Here is a 15,000-nt window from a genome sequence, read left to right on the forward strand (position 1 = left end):
TTGAAAGACATTTACAATGAGTGGCATGAAGTCTTATCACGTCCTCTCATCTCGAAGGAATTAAACCAATGGTGAGACACGTGTGTGTGTGTGTGTGTGTGTCTCTCTCTCTGTCTGTCTTTCTACCTACCTCTCTCTGCTCTTATTGAAGAGGTCAATGATTTATAATGACTGGTCTCTGATCTCGAATGAATTAAACCAATGGTGAGGCACGTGTGTGTGTGTCTGTGTGCGTGTGTGTGTGTGTGTGTGTTGCTTTCCCTGTCTGTCTCTTCATCTATACCCTTGACTTATTAATTTTTTTTTCAGCACTATCGCACAACATCAGCTGTTGAAGCAATCTTGTACAACACATGATTTTCTGGAGGTAAATATTTCTGAATTATTATTAATATCACTCGTACAACACATGATTTTCTGAAGGTAAATATTTCTGAATTATTATTAATATCACTCTCTCTTTAGAATGTCGCCTTATGTTGGTTGCATCATTAGTTTGGACGTGGTTTTGTCAGTACACTGGAATTCATTTTATTGACCTTGAAAGGATGACAGGCTCTTGGTGTGTTAATTCAGTGGTCAACGAGGCTTACTCATATTACCATGTAATTATCTTTATAAAACCTAATTATTATCCACTTTTTGTTTCAAAACAGAATATGGTGTCTGAGTTTCGAAATCACAAGACATCTGAAGAAGATTGCTGGGAAAGATTATACATTCTCGCAAATGAATATTTAATATTTTCAATATTAATAAATTATATTTGTTTTGTTTACAATTACTTGATTCTGAATTACAAGAAAAGAATAAAAGAGATGTAGAGGGGGGGTTGGGGGAGGAGGGAGGTAGGTGCGCTCCCCAATGACCCATCACCCCCTCATCCCATCCCTCCCTCCCCATGTGTGTGTGTGGGAAGGGTGGGGTGGGATGAGGGAGGTGGTGGGTCAAAGGTGGGGGCGCACAGGGGGATGAGGGGGGTGGGGCTTGTGTGGGCGGGGCTTGTGTGGGCGGGGCTTCGGTGGGGCTTGTGTGGGTGGGGTGTGTGTGGGAGGGGCTTGTGTGGGCGGGGTGTGTGTGGGTGGGGCTTGTGTGGGCGGGGTTTATGTGGGTGGAGCTTGTGTGGGAGGGGTTTATGTGTGTGGAGTTTTTGTGTGGAGCTTGTGAAGGCAGGGCTTATGTGGGAGGGGTTTATGTGGGCAGGGTTTATATGGGCAGGGGTTTATGTGGGTGGAGCTTGTGTGGGAGGGGTGAATGTGGATGAGGCTTATGTGGATGAGGTTTGTGTGGATAAATGGATGGGTGGAGAGATGGGGGATGGGTGGATGAGTGGAGCTTGTGTGGATGGTTGGATAATTTTTAATTAAATAAACATGTTGTGTGTGTGGGGAACTAATTAACTAATCACTAATTATGTGAATATGATTAATATGGGTGGAGCTTGTGTGGGGTTTGTGTGTGGAGTTTTGTGTGGGAGCTTGTGTGGAGCTTGTGTGGGGTTTGTGTGGGGTTTGTGTGGGCGGGGCTTCGGTGGGAGGGGCGTGTGTGGGCAGAGTCAAAAAGGGGCGGAGTCAAAAAAATTCAATTTATTGGAGCTTGTGGGGGGGGGGTGTGTGGGCGGGGGCTTGTGTGGGCGGGGCTTGTGTGGGTGGAGTCAAAAAGGGGCGGAGTCAAAAAATTTCAATTCATCTTTGTCTTTTGTAATTCCTGTGAATAAAATGAACCTAAAATCTCTTCCCCTTCCAAATCATATATCTTATAAGTCCAAGGAACCGTATCTATTACATCAACAATTTTAAAAAGCTCGTTGGTCCATCTTTTCGTATAACCTTTTTCAAAATGAGATTTCCACCTATATATTCTTACGACATCACCAACTTTGAACTTAGGTTTTCTGACATTAATCTCTTTTTCATATTTTAATTTTGTAAATGTTTCTGATGGTTTCATATTTGTTGCCGTGTGAATCGTGTCATTATACTTATCCACAATATCCTGAATAAAAGATGACCATTGTTGTGAACCGAGTTGTGTGAATTTTTTATATAGTCTCTCTTTTAAGGTACGATTAAAACGTTCAACAACAACTGCCTTCCCTTCATTAAAGGTACTGTATAATGTAATACTGTTATTTTTTAGAAAATTCAAAAATGCCTTGTTATAAAACTCTCTACCCTCATCAGTCCACAATTTTTTAGGTTTTCTCTTACTTTTATTAAATATCTGTTGAAAAGCTAACATAAGAGTATTACCTGTTTTGTTTTTTAAAGGGACAACCCACACATATCTACTCCTCAAATCAATAACGGTTAAAGCATACTTGTACCCCTTATCATTATTGAGTTCAATCAAATCAGCAGACCAGATATAATCTACTTCCTTGGAATAAACTTTCCTTCTCTGAAACTTTGTGAATATTGGTTTATGTAATTCATCAGCTGATTGCTCTTCAATCTTAATGACATCATTAGAGCTTACAAGTTTTTTGAATTTCCAAGTCCAAGTTTCAATTTAGCACTGATCATCTTCTTCACAATGAACTGATCAACTTTTTCTCTCAAGGTTGGATTTTGTATCAGAGACAAATTATACAACATTTCTCTATCGGCTTCATGCTTTTCTTCCAACGTTGTGGTATTCCCATCATCAATATCGTGTCTCATGCACACTTCATCAACTCTATTGATAGGCTTACTCCAGGATTTAGGATTGTCTGCCTCATCTAATCTTTTATCCAAGTTTGTGCCTGGACCACAGAAAGAATACCCTGGAACATGTAATTCCCCTGGTATTCCAGTAGTTGTAAATTTACTTCCTGATAAAAACTTTTGTATATCTCCTCCTAGTTTGTGTTGGGAGATAAATTGATTTTTTTTTGAACCACACACCGAACATATACCTTTTTGTATAACCCTGTTATTTTTCCTTTTAATATATGAAATATTTTTCGTATTAGTTTTCTTTTTACATTTGAGACAATAACTCATTTATTTATGAGAAAAATTCCTGCAGAGTGCAAAAACCTTTTTAGTTTCCAACATGCACATTTGAATCTTAATTTTTAAAACATAAAGAATCCTTAGAAATGCCTTCACTCTCTCCCCATTTATTTAAGAAAAAAAAAAATGAAAAACTTGAATTAAAATACATGTCTTCTCGATGTCAATAGTCTTGTCGAAAGTATTGTAAATAGACTTATCAATTCTTTGTTTTCCTCCTCGGTGGGTTGAGTTATTTTCTGTAATACCCCTATTCTTTTTTGAATCTCACTGGTTTCCATATTTTGATATTTATTCATCCACTCTCTTTCCTCCCTCTCCTCCCTCTCTCTCTTCTCTCTTTCCTCCCTCTCTCTTCTCCCTTTCATCCCTCTCTCTCTTCTCTCTTTCCTCCTTCTCTTTCTTCTCCCTCTCCTCCTTCTCTCTCTTCTCCTTTTCCTCCTCTTCCCTCTCTTCTTCAACTCCTTCCTCATCCCTTACTATCCTTGAATCGCTTACACCCCATAGAATATTACACATATATTCATCACGACTTCTTGTTATTCCTGCATCCAAAACAATTTTTTACAACAGGAAACCAATAAAATTTCTTTTGAATTTCTAAAAGAGCCTTACCTTTTCTTAACTTTATAATTTTTTCATTATTTAACATTCTAATTAAATCTAAAGTTGTCGGTTTATCAACATCAGCATAATGCCAATCTTTTATTGAAAATACCTCATTCTTATGTTGTAGAACATATTTATTAAAATACCGAATACCCTTTTCTTGAAGGTATGCTTGAACACAGAAATGATAATTTTCTTGAAGCCTTCTTGCTGTCATTTATGTATTAGAAATATATGTTAGAATAATATTATGGCACGAAACACCTCCCCATCTTCCCATAGTTAAATCATTTTGTATTTCCTTACTTATTATATATAATCCTGTTTTTTCTGTTTTCATGAGATAAACAAGGGCAAAACCATTATTATATTTACCCTTATTCTTTTATTTGTTGTTTACTAATCGTAGCCCCACAAAACTCATTCTCGATACCAAGTGGATAATATTCTTCCTTACGAGACTGATTTAATTGTTCCAGGTCTTCGAGGTTAATTTTAAATGACCAATTATACCCTAAATCATTCATATCATACCCCCATTGTTCTATTCTCATACAAACGATACGCCCTTCTTTATAAAAATTTATTTTAATTCGAACTGTGAATTCTGTATGACCTGGAGATAATATCAACACTTCTGTATCTTTGGAATACACAGCCGTTTTATTTAAGTATATATATTGTGATAAATCACTTAATCTCACCAAGTCATTCGCTTCAGTTGGGGTTGGATAATTTTTTAATTGAAAAGCATTTTTCATGTTAATATTTTTGGTTATATTATATTTATGTCGTTCAGCCTGTGCCTTTGTGTAATAATTTGATAAATCAATATCCAGTTCTTGAGATACACCAAAGATAGAACCATCTTTACCAACATAAGTCATTTATATTAGATTAAAAATAATATCATAAAATTTTTTATTTTTGTTGAGTTGAAATAACACATATAGACATAATTGGCCACAACACTTGGAATTTAATTCTTGGACTTGAAATGTTTGATAAACACCATTCTGTAAGAATTTTATGACTTCAACAGGTGGTGGAAGACCAAAACTATCAAAATAATATTTGTCTTGACTATTAAAAATACAAACCCAATGAGAACCGTTCCCATTATTATCTTCTAAGTTCATAATAATATTCTTTGTATGTTTCGGCACATTTGTTAATTCATCTCTCATACAAATAACCACATTATGAATTTTTAATTTCTTACAATATTTGACAAGTTGTAAATTTGATGTTGTATTCTTTCCAAATTCTTTCAACCACTCATCAATGCTCATTTATTTATTAGAAAGATATAATCCATTACCTCTTTTCGTTAATTTTACACCTGCTTGTGCTATAGAAGAAAGCATATCTCCAACTAACAATCTCGCTTTATCAGCCAGACCTTCAAGTTTTTCAGCAAAATCTACAATTACACCACTTCCACTAATTTGTTTCTCCAACTCTTTGTTATGTCTTTCCAATTCTTTTTGAGCCTGGAGTTGAGCCTTCCTTTCGTTGGCAGTTTTCACCGCTGTTGAAATACCACCCGTCAATGCTCCAACCGCACTTAAACCAGCAAATAAAGGAATTAGAAATGGGAGAAATCCTCCACTCGTCTCTTATTGAATATTTTTTCAACATTGGTTTTGTCATTTTAATTTTAAGTGAGCCAGTGTCATTCAAGATTTTAACCTGTTCTCTTGTGAGAAAAACATCAATTCTTACTGCTCCTTTTCTCTGAATTGTATTAACGTTAATCATACAAGGCTTTTGATTTTGAACACAAGATGATAGTTTATGAAGATTGATTTGATTAACATATACCCCAGTTGGTACTTTGCCACTCATTTATTTAACAAAAAATTATGTGAGACTAATCATCACACCATTATCTGTATTAATCTGCAATTCTGTTTCTTCCAAAAGCAAACAATATGTATGAACTTCTTCACTCTCTCCTCTTTCAATGTATAGGGAAGTATCCACTCGATTAGACTTTATAGTTTCCTTTTGAGCGCTCAGGTCAAACGCATAGATTGTATACAAACTTTTAAATGCTGTCATATCCAAAATAGGTTCTTTATTTCCATTACTTTCACACACCTTTTGGTAAGACTTGTATGCTTCAGCAAAATCATTTTTTCCCAATTAATTTCCAATCTATCTCGTGGGTAAAATGTTCCATCTAGAGAAACGCGAAGTTGTTTCACCTTCGCATTATCACTCAATGCATTATTCTTATCAGTCGCAGTATCACCATCTGGCTTTTTAAAAATGATCCACAGATATCGTGGCTTTCCTTCCAGAACACCCAAATTCCACGTGTAAGTAGTTTGATTGAGTTTAACGTGTTGACATCTTCTTTTGAGGTATGATACACTGAGTGGTTTCTTTGAGTTAAGTCTTCGATTCAACATCTCTTCTGTTTTAAGATTAGGAGTATATTCACTGATATACCAACTCATCTCCTCAATTACAAATTTATTCTGTTCACCAAAAGCACTACCAACACCAAAAAGCAATCGATTTTCATTATCATTTCTCTGTAGTTGAAATCTAATTTTAAGACCATACAGAACTTTATCATGATCACAAAATCCAAATATACCTTTAAGAGGAACTGCCACAGTAAAACTATTTTCTGCTTTTGTATCATCATTATACGCTCCTTTCCTTTGAATATATCCAGGGTCTGTGTTTGTTCCCGTTGACATATCAGGAATAAAACCTTCGACAGACCCCTTTCCCATTCTATCACTGAATGTATAGAGTGTAAATTTTATCATTTCAGATACAGCAGAGACATAATCAACCGCTTCAACTTCTTGTGTTCCAATATACAAACGCACACTATCAAACATTTTCCAGAAGAAATCATTTACAAGTGTAGCGTTTGTGTTATTCCCAGCTTTAGTGAATTTAAATTTACACAACAAGAAACTTTCGGAGAGATTCAAATAGGTTTGTTGATTATTTATTTCAAAACTTTTTGTACCATTCGTATTCCAGTCTGTTCCAGTTATTGCATTTACCTTGAAGTAATCTTCTTTTTTAGTGGAGTTTGAGATAATAATAGTATCATCCAAATCATAGATACTATCAATTGCTTCCATACTTGTATTTATTTATGAAAAAAGATGTTAAAACTTTTGAAACCCTGATCCAAGTATTTGAATTATTTTCTGTCGTTCTTGGGGGGACAACTGAGTTTTGCCTTTCTTAATTTCTTTTATTGCTTGTAATTTATGAGATTCCTTCTGAGCATCTTTTATACTCTTTACAGCACCTGCTACATTTCCCACAGCAGAAGCAGTTGAACCAATTAGATCTTTATGTTTAAGAATAGTTGAACCAATACCCATGAGAGTATCAATTATCCCATCTCCTCTAAATTGATGTCCAACACCCCTTTGTCTCTTAGGTTTATAGTATCCTCTACCAAGATACATACCTTCACCCTTGTAGTATGGGGAAAGGAACATCCCATCCCCTGTAATTATTTTATATTTTCCCAACTCGTGTTTCCTCACAATAAGCATCGTATTTATTTATTGGAAAACTTCACGTAGGTGAATTCTGATGGATATAACTTCTCCATTAAAAGAAATCACACGATTATCTTGGTCGGTTATCCTAAAATTTACTCTGTGTGGTTTTTCCTGACACAGGTAGATAAACCAAATTTTTGGGTTCCATATTGAATTTATAACCAATTGGGGTTGAGTATGCGCTGAATGAAAATATTGTATTTGTTTTTTTCCCATCATGATAAGCACCATCAATCAAATCACAGTGAATTAACACCGAATTTATTCCTGAGGATATTTGAATGACATTATCACTGTAAAACGTCCCATTAGTTTCAATCTTTTTTGAGGAGAAACCCAATAACTCTAAATGAATTATCAATTGTGAAATCAACCTTGTAGTTATTTTTAACTTTAATCGTTGATTTTGAAGTATGTTTTTGAATGTTTATAACAATATTTTTGGTTCATCACCCTGTTCTTTCATAAGACGAGCAATTTCGGAAGATATTTGAGAAATCTCATATGCTCCGGGTGAGACTGTTATCGTTTTGTATCCACTTCCCGGATTATAACAAAACTTGTCATTTTTCTCGGTTATATGAAATAAGGTATTATAAGTTTCCATGGACAATAAAGATGCCTCATATTCTTTTGTTGTGTCAAGTTGTAGTGGGTATGGGAATGAAGATGTGTGGTCGCTTGTTGTGAAATTGAAACTAAGGATTGTGCTTCTCATCTTATTTAATATGAGATAAAATGTCTTTATATTGATATTTATTAATTATTTTCATGTTCATCAACTGGTCTAAAATGGCTGATGCTTCATTAAAACAATTGTTATTTCCAGCCTTCTTACTGCCTAACAACAATAACAGTCTTTTAACTAATTGCGATGGGTCATTTGGAAGAAAACTAACACCTGAACCAAGGATACTTAAAGCCTGAATAATGTGTTTCTCCTTCTCATTCTTCCTACTTTTACCAGAAAGAATAACCTTATAATTTAGAGTGTTCAGCAGATCAATATATACTCTATCATCATTATTTTCCATATCCAATGGTTTATCAATATACTTTGATTCATCCCTCACAGTTGAACCTTGTCTTCCATCTTTTGTGAGAAGAAACATTAATCTCGGAGTTAGTTTAACAGGGGGTTGAGCAGAACCCAAGAACCTTAATTCATCATTAAATATCAATACCTTTTCTTGAACAAGATGAAATATTGCTGATTGTTCTGTTGGAATGAGTCCTGCTTTGGTTTTTGAATCCGCTGAATATTCATTGTTTTGAAGAGCATTCACAATATAATCAGGGGGTTGATTAATCTCTTCCAGTTGTTGAAATAATTCTTCATCATGATATTCTAATTCTCCAATATGCTCTAATTCTTCCTCCGTCATTTGACTGAAATCTTTTAACATTTGAAGTTTTCTGGGAGTATATTCTACTGTGGGAACTGTGGAAACATCTTTCATTTTTTCTTGGGAAGTTTTTAAAAGTGGTTTAAAAAATTTCTCTTGTTTTCTTTCAAATGCTTCTTCGCCCGTTAGTTTCTGTCTGCGTTTCTTCTTTATGTCTTCCTGCTGTTTTACAACTTTTGAAACCAACTCTTGATGTTCCTTAAATCTTCTTGCTCTTTCTTTTACATCCATTTATTTATTGAAAAATATCATTTCATGAATTGTAAAGATCAACAGGGAAATTTTCCTTTTCTTCATCATTCAAGTAGATGTGTTCAAATAAATCCTTTTCTTTAAATATTTCATCAAATTCTTTATTAACATTAATGCGAGTTGTAATTTCTTCTTCACTAATACTTGCATCTCTGCTTTTCATACGTTTGCGTTGAGTTTCTTCATCAACATCAAAACCGAATGATAAAATCTTCACTCCGCTCAGATATTTAATAATTTGTCTCGTTCCTTCTGGATTAGTTTCTAATATCCCAACACCACCAGATTTTAGTTTCCTTAACTCACTCTTACAATGTGAATATTTTGTTGTACCAAGAGAAACCTCCTCAAATATTTGTCCTTCATTCCTCAATCGCATATGTTCCTCCACTGAAATATAGTGATAATCTTCACCTTTTACTTCTCCAGGTCTTATTGCTCTAGTTGTTGTTGATACAATGCGTATCACGGGGTGTTTTTTAAGTAAATTTACAATATTCTCATTTGTACTACACAAGAACCTTGATTTATGAAAGTTTTTTCCAGAAGCAGATTTACCCACAAGATTTATAATAATAGTTGTCATTTATATATGTAATTGTTTATAAAACAAAAAATATATCCCTTAATATCTCATCTTGTTTCACAACAATATATTTATATTTTTCAGTCGTGTGCTTCATGTAATCCTCAAATTTCTTTTTACTACATAATGTAGAACAATTGTCTCTCCAAAAATTATTGATATCTATTGAATTTAACTTGAATAAAATAAAAGTATTAGCATTGTTTCTGATGGAACGACGAGGAAGCTGAAAGTACGATTAACTAAGATAAATACAATTACAAGAAGAATGTCTCCCTCTTGTGTAGTCGCTGTCCATTACCGTTTGGTTTCTCTCATTAACACAATCATCAAAGATAACGAGGTTCTTTTTGGATTTATCCAAATCTTGGGGAGACGGTATATCATCCGTATTATCACTCAGAATACAAGTTATCGGTTTTGATTTCTTTTTACATCTCTGTGTATCACAAAATAGTTGTATTATATCTTCAATGTCAAAATCATTTAGGTTTTTTTGAAGTTTAAATAAACCGATTATATCTTCTTTTTGAAGACCAGCATTAAAATCTTGTGAGAGTAGTTGATACTCTGGTTGAAAACTCGACTTTGTGAAAATTATTAAATTATCATAATCTAAAAAGTTGGGAGTGAGGAGCATCTTTAAAAGTAAGCAGGTTTTTCCACATCCACTTGAACCAACTATGAGACATCTTAATGAATTTGGGAGATTTTTATGGTTGTTAAATTTTATCTTATTTTCCCAAATGGGTAAAAAATCATTCATTTATATATTTGAAAAACAGGTTATTTAATTTATTATTGGCTTTTTTAGAAACTCTATATTTTATCCTAAGTTCAGGTTTAATTTCAAGATAATCCATTATTTTATTTATACAATATCTTGTGTTGATATTTCCCTGAAAATTACATCCATGAATAATATATAACAACAATCCTTTGAACATTTCTCTTATACGTTCAGTTTCTTCCCTTGTAAGGAAAGGTGTGTTCTCACCCTCATACTTTACATTCATTTCTCTAATCAATCTTGTAAAGTAATTCATTTTTGGTGTAAATCTAAAAGAATTATTTTCCTTTTTATATTTTTGATTATCATTAATTAGAAGATAATCACAGAATATACATTGTTTATAGGCTTTTGACTCTGTGTTTAATCCCCGTCTTTCACACGCAGGACAATTCTCAAATTTGTCATATGGAGAATCATGGAATTCAAGAGGCTCAAAATCGAGTAAACTATTCATATTTATAAAGTAAAACTTTACTTAAACTGAAATTCATCTATACTTTCAGAATCATCTATACTTTCATAACTATCATTTGAACACAAACTCTCGGTGTCATAACTATCGTTTGAATGCAAACTCTCGGTATCATAATCACTCTCATAATCTTCAAAATCTTCAGTTGAATATTGACTCATTTAATTAGTAGAAAAAACATTACCATCGATATCGATATACATTTTTTCATGAACAGATTCAACTGCTACATTTTTAAAATTAAAGGTAATTTTAAAATGATAGTTAACTACAATTGAACGAAATGTCATTTCACCTGATATATTAACATCCTTTATTTCATCAGGATTTATATCTTTAGGGTTGTTGAAAAAAATACAAATTTCTCCTTGCATATTACAGATGGTCTTATCTTTTCTTTCTAAAGCTTCATCCATAAGGTTTTTGTTTTTTGATACTTTTTCTTGTTTCATTGCTTTTTCTAGTTTTGAATATATTACTAGAAGGAGAGGAGAAACTTTTGTTAGAGATACTTTAATTGATGTTCTTCCAGGTATACTAAAAGCCCTTCCACTGAAGTAAATTGAAGAACTCATCATATCCACCATAATTGTTTTTATCCAATAGTTGTTATATTTATCTTTGTTCAATTTTACATCCTTGACATATTTCTCAGCATCTTTAACAAATGAAGAGATTGATTGAAACTTGTCTTTTGTGTCTTGAAACATTGTATTTATTAAGTGAAAAAGTTGGAGGATAAAATGGTTTTAAGCACAGATTCACGTGTAAAATAAACGAAATTTTCATCAAGAAAATTTTAGTTTAAGCACAGATTCACCTGTAAAATAAACGAAATTTTCACCAAGAAAATTTTAGTTTAAGCATAGATTCACCTTTAAAATAAACGAAATATTCACCAAGAAAATTTTAGTTTAAGCATAGATTCACCTTTAAAATAAACGAAATTTTCATCAAGAAAATTTTAGTTTAAGCACAGATTCACCTGTAAAATAAACGAAATTTTCATCAAGAAAATTTTAGTTTAAGCAAAGTTTTATTATATAAATATGGTGAATACAACATACTGCGATGTTTGTAATCACGAATATAAACATTATAGAAAACACCTCCGAACCAACAAACACACATTTAATCTGTTTCATAAAATATCTCCTCTTGAGTTGGAAAGAAAACATTGTGATATCTGTTCAAAGGATGTTTTGAAGAGTAGTTATAATAAACATCTTCAATCACAAAAACACAAGAAAAATGAGTTTAAAGTAAAGGGAGACTATTATATTGAAAACACTGATGGGGCATTTAAAGGGCATATAAAAATAAGGATTTTTCAATTTGGAGAACCCGGTCCATCATCAATAGTTGAATCAATTGAAATAGTGAAACCTGATGTTGAAAAATTTATTAAAAAGACATTAAAAGAAATGAAAACTTTAAAGTTTTATATGGGAGTGAAAATGAATATGAAAAGACAAGATGAAGAACAAACTCCTTATATGAGGACAGATCTTCATTTTATAACATCATTTCAAGATTTTTTGAATAGTGGGGTTTATGAAGAACTATCAAGACAAGAGGAGGATGTTGATAATACAGTGGTAGGAAGTGGATTCAATATTTAAAAAATCATCTTTTTAGATATACACATTCTAAAATCAAACCCTCTTAAAGCTTCTTCTTATATTGAATTACCAAAAGAAATAAAACGAAAGAAGGCAGTTGTTAATATTAAGAATAATGATAATAAATGTTTTCTCTGGTCTGTTCTTGCTCACTTACATCCACCAAAATGTAATTCAGAAAGAGTAAAACAATATATGAAATATGAGAATACCTTGGACATTAAAGATTTTAATTTCCCAGTGCCACGAACAGATATTCCTAAATTTGAGAAAAAGAATAATCTTTCTATTAATGTATATGGATTAACGGATACAAACAAAGTTCAAATATTAAAAATTTCAAACAACTATAAAAATGAAGAAACACACATTGATCTTTTATATTTTAGTGTTGGAAAGAATTCACATTACACATACATCAATAATTAATCAAGATTAATCTCTTCTCAGGTATTCAGAACAGCAAACAAAATATATCCTTGTAAGCAATGTCTTAATTCATTTCATACAAAAGAACGATTAGAACAACATTCAAAATATTGCAGTAATCATAAATCAGCTGTAATTACAATGCCTAAACCTGGTGAAAAGATTTCTTTTGAAGATTATAATAAATCTATCATGCACCCATTTGTGATATACGCTGATTTTGAATGTATCCTTAAAAAGATAAATACTGCTTCTCCTAATCCAAAAGAACCATATACAAATAAATATCAAAAACATATTCCTTGTGGTTTCTGTTATTATATCAAATCATCTGTTGGAGAAAAGTATAATAAACTTGAACAGTATAGTGGAAAAAATGCTTCACAAGAGTTTGTAAAACGATTAGAAAAGGATTGTATAAGACTAAGTAAATTAATGAAAGAAACAAATGAACCGATGAAATTAACCATAGAAGAAAAATTAGAATTTAGAAAGAACAATATCTACCATACTTGTGAGGAGGAAATTGAGGAGTCTAAAGTTAGGGATCATTGTCATCTTACTGGTAAATATAGAGGCCCCGCTCATTCCTGTTGTAATCTTAATTATAAATTACCTTCTTTTATTCCAGTCTTTCTTCACAACAGCGCCAACTATGATACACATCTATTTATAAATGAACTTTCAAAAACACCAGGGAATATTTCTGCCATAACAAACACAAGTCAAAAGTATATTTCATTTACTAAAATGATATTCACAAAACCTATAACTCGTATTCGGTTTCTTGATTCTTACAAGTTTATGGGAACACCACTAGCCAACCTCGCATCAAATCTAAGCTCCACGGGCTCTTTTCCAAATCTTAATTCATTCTTTCCAAAAGAGGAAATTCTAACCAAAGAGGAAATTCAGATTAAAGAGAGAATTCAAAGTAAAAAGGAAATTCTAATTAATGAGGAAATGAATGAAGAAATTCTTACTGAAGATGAAATTCTAATTATACAGAAAATTCGAACAAAGAATGAAATTCTAACTAAAGAGGAAATTCTGATTATAGATGAAATTCTGATTAAAGAGGGAATTCTAACTAGAGAGGAAATTGAAACAAGGAATGAAATTCAAAGTAAAGAGAAAATTCTTACAAGTAAGGGAATTTATCCTTATGGTTATATGGATTCATTTATGAGATTTAAAGAAACACAACTTCCTTCAAAAGAAAGTTTCTATAATAACCTTTATGAAGAAGAGATAAGTGATAAGGAATATAAACACGCACAAGAAATTTGGAAAATATTTAAGATAAAGAACCTTGGAGAATATCATGATTTGTATCTAAAAACAGATGTTTTATTGTTAGCTGATGTGTTTGAAGCTTTTAGATCACTCTGCCATAATAAAAATTGTTATGGATTAGATCCTGCCCACTATTTCACAGCTCCTGGTTTAGCTTGGAGTGCAATGTTGAAAATGACAAAACAAAATATAGATTTAGTCAGTGATGTAGATATGCTTTTGATGATTGAGAAGTCTAAGAGAGGTGGAATATCACAAGTATGTTCAAAAAGATATGCTGAAGCAAATAATAAATATCTTCCAAATTATGAGAGTGAAAAAGATAGTAATTATTTGATGTACTTTGATGCTAATAATTTGTATGGATGGGCAATGTCTCAATCTCTGCCTTATGGTAAATTAGAGTGGGTGGAAGAAAAGGATTATGAAAAGGCTTTGATGAATATTGTTATTTCTTCTCAAGAGAAATTGAATGACAAAGAAGAAGGTTATTATTTTGAAGTTGATTTGAAGTGCCCGAGTGATCTTCATAATAAGCATAAAGACCTTCCTTTTGCATGTGAGAAAGAAACCCCAAAGAAAGAATGGTTTAGTGATTATCATAAAAGTTTTAATATTCAAGGCAAATCAACAGAAAAGTTATTAACAACATTCTATGATAAAGAGGGATATGTTTTGCATCAAAGGAACTTGAGACAATATTTATCTGCTGGGTTGAGAGTAGCTAAAATTCATAGAGTTTTAAAATTTAAACAAAGTCCTTGGATGAAAAAGTATATTAAATTCAATGCAGATATGAGAACAAATACAAAAGTAAAATTTGAAGGGGAATTCTATAAATTGATGAATAATGCTGTCTTTGGAAAGACAATGGAGAATGTTAGAAACAGGCAAAACATTAGATTTGCAACATCTTGGAAAGAAGCTTCTCGATTGATAAATAAACCAAGTTTTGAGAGAGAAGAGGTTTTTTCAGAGGTTTTTTCAG

The 15,000-nt window shown here is 32.5% G+C and overlaps 1 protein-coding gene and 1 long non-coding RNA gene across 3 annotated transcripts in view; one reads left to right on the top strand and one right to left on the bottom strand.

Moving 5' to 3' along the window:
- The window catches only part of LOC147031102 (uncharacterized), a 1,541-nt gene extending 726 nt beyond the window's left edge, over positions 1-815 (top strand). The window contains exons 1-3 of the long non-coding RNA XR_015055831.1: positions 1-71; positions 310-367; positions 657-815. The exon at positions 1-71 is cut by the window's left edge and continues 726 nt beyond it. This is a non-coding gene — a long non-coding RNA (uncharacterized LOC147031102). The remainder of the gene's footprint in view (positions 72-309; positions 368-656) is intronic.
- LOC147031100 (myelin protein zero-like protein 2) overlaps positions 1-15,000 on the bottom strand; it is a 211,716-nt gene that overhangs the window by 115,120 nt on the left and 81,596 nt on the right. The window lies entirely within an intron of this gene.

The sequence above is a fragment of the Eptatretus burgeri genome, chromosome 3 (genome assembly GCF_056783735.1).
Source record: "Eptatretus burgeri isolate ZD-2024b chromosome 3, Ebu_testis_v1, whole genome shotgun sequence".
In the NCBI taxonomy this organism is placed as follows: Eukaryota; Metazoa; Chordata; class Myxini; order Myxiniformes; family Myxinidae; genus Eptatretus; species Eptatretus burgeri.